The following is a 2,667-nucleotide window of genomic DNA, read 5'->3' on the forward strand; positions in this document are numbered from 1 at the left end:
CTTCTCACACATACCATTCCTCTTTGGTGTGCATTTTGTCTACTTAACTACAAACTGAGACTATGGGAAAGGAAGAGGTGGCTTAGCGAAGGTGTAAATAGAACTGGCCTAGAACGAGCAAAATTTTAATAAGTAGATTAAGGAAAAGGTATTCTGGTCACATCACCACCTCCAGCACCACCGCTACCATCACCAGGGTTAACACAAGCTTTCTTCAAAAAGTTCGTAGAACTTGTGTATTATGAAAAAACTATGCATGGGTTTCAAACTTTTTTGCATCAGAATAAACTTGTACTTCAGTTCCATCTTATGTGACATTTTTGAAGTCCCTTCCTACTCATTGCCTGCTTGCTAAAGCCAAACACTGTTCTAAGCACTTTATGCATCTCACTTAATTCTCATGGCAACGCTCTGGGATAAATATTATGAGCTCCGTTTTGTTGAGGGATACACTGAGGCACTGATTAAGAAAGTTGTTCAGAATTGCTCAGCTATGAAGGAGTGGAAGAAAGTTTGACACCTGGAGGCTGTGCTAGTAACCACCCTGCTGTAGTGCAGGAAGAATTGCTGGGTGAACACGACAGATAAGGGAAACCGTGCGGGCGTGAAGAAAAGCCATAGATGAGCATGACTAGACACTTCTATGAGTCTCTGGAAAGACAGATTGAGGATAAATTATGAGAGGCCTTGAATTCTTTCACCAGATTTGCTTTCACGGAGTTATTTTGTGGAGAGTAGAGAGCCAGCAAGGTTCTTCAGTGGATGAGTGGTAGGAAAGCTGACTTGAAGCAGGAAAGGTTGGAGGCAGTGAAAGGTTTCAGGATCTGCAGATTACTGACATTCTGCAGAAGTCACTGGTTCTCTTCTTCCCTTTATTTTGTATTTACCTAGTGAAGCATGTAGCATTCAATTTAATTGAACTAATCAGATAACTGATGGCACCCCCAAGAGACAGGAGGAAATAAGAATTCAGTGTGTGTGTGTGTGTGTGGTGTTTCAGATGGGGTCTCCCCGTGTCACAATCCTCCTGCCTCGGCCTCCTGCATAGTTGAGACCACAGGTGTGCACCATCATGCCTAGCTTTTACGGGTGGGTGGGAGTTGGACCCATCCTCCTTCATGGCCTCAACTGGCCAAGCATGTTCAGTATATGTCACTCTAACTGGCCAAGACTTCTGTTCTTTTTCTTTTTTTTTTTTTTAACTTTTTTTAGAGAATTATTTTATGTATTTATTTATTTATTTTAATTTGACCAGAGAGGGACAGAGAGAGAGAGAGAGAGAAAGCAAGCCACCAGGTCCGGGACTTGAACCGTGTTTGGCTATGTGGGAGTGTCCAGCACCTTAACCACCATGTCACCTGCTAGTCCCAAGGGGATTTTTGACTTTAAAAAAAAATTATTTATCTTTAAATTTATTTACATTAAATCATGTGTTTACAGTATACACTCCTTTTTCCAACACAAATACCATGCATGTCAGTCAAGACAAAGATACTACTATATACATTATCATAAAAATATGAAACGCTTCACAAATTGGCATGCCATCCTTGCACAGGGGCCACGTGGATATTCTCTGTATCATTTCAATTTTAGTATATGTGCTGCCGAAGCGAGTGTAAGACTTCTGTTCTTTATGGACCAGTTAGTATGTAATAATAATGATTCTTGCTAACTGTATGGAATCATTATCCAAATCTCCTTCTTTCATAGTATACATAATACAGCCCCTTCTAAATAGTGGGTAGACTTCTCAGCTGCATCTTTATTAAGTAAAGAAAACAATAAAGAATATGTTTTCTTTGCATGCATCGCTTCCCCCTCCCACCCTCATTCCAGACAGGCTGCAATTAGCAGCCCTAGCAATATTGAAAGGGGCTTAGAAAGAACAATCGAAGACGTGTGAATTGTGTGTAAAAACTGAGTCTAATTAAATCCCTTTGCAAGAGAAATGGAAGGGCTCACAGTTTTTAGCTGCAGACATCAAGCTCCCAGTGGAGCCCTCGGAAGGAAACTGTGAAAAGCAGAAGTTATACTCTGAGCCGTCCTGGTGAGGTTCACTCTGAAACCTCTCTGACCACGTACTGTGTTGTAGTTTCCAACTCTTGGTTAGGGTAAAGCTATGCCAGTAAAACCTGATTGTTTGTGGTTAATTAGCCTACCCCGTTAAATTATTGAGTTGTTTAATAAGACGCAGTTTGGTTAATATTTTGGCAGCAAATCAGAAGTAGACCCTACGTATCCACGATCTTGATTTCTCCTCTCTCCCTTTAAAATAAAATATATTTTCCCATAAAGCCTCCAACTATTCCAAATATGAGACTTATTTCAAAGCTCTAAATTTCCTGTTTGCTTAATTCGGGAAGTTACTGTGTTCATTACCTCGTGGGGGTATTTTTCAGCGAATGCAACCAAGAGTTCATACCAAGAATTTATGCAGCCTTCCATTCCACACTCCATCTCCCCGGGGAATTACTGACCTTTCGCTATCACCCCAAAGCAGACAGAGCCTTGTTTTCTAGGTCCAAATTGCTTTGCCTGTGCACTGTGCCATAGAACATGGAGTCTCAATAGAGCTCTTGCCCATGCTGCTTCTTTTTCTTTTTTTTTTATTTCCCAAGTTTATTTATTTTATTCATGATAGAGTACACATACACAAGCGAGGAG

At 40.7% G+C, this 2,667-nt stretch overlaps 1 non-coding gene across 1 annotated transcript; it reads right to left on the minus strand.

Annotated features, from left to right (window-relative positions):
- Nucleotides 1-1,513: 1,513 nt before the first annotated feature.
- LOC114010134 (U6 spliceosomal RNA) lies at nt 1,514-1,616 on the minus strand. The gene has a single exon (XR_003551507.1). It is a non-coding gene; the product is annotated as a U6 spliceosomal RNA (small nuclear RNA).
- Between the last annotated feature and the right edge of the window lie 1,051 nt (nt 1,617-2,667).

The sequence above is a fragment of the Tupaia chinensis genome, unplaced genomic scaffold (assembly GCF_000334495.1).
Source record: "Tupaia chinensis unplaced genomic scaffold, TupChi_1.0 Scaffold000060_1, whole genome shotgun sequence".
NCBI lineage: Eukaryota > Metazoa > Chordata > Mammalia > Scandentia > Tupaiidae > Tupaia > Tupaia belangeri.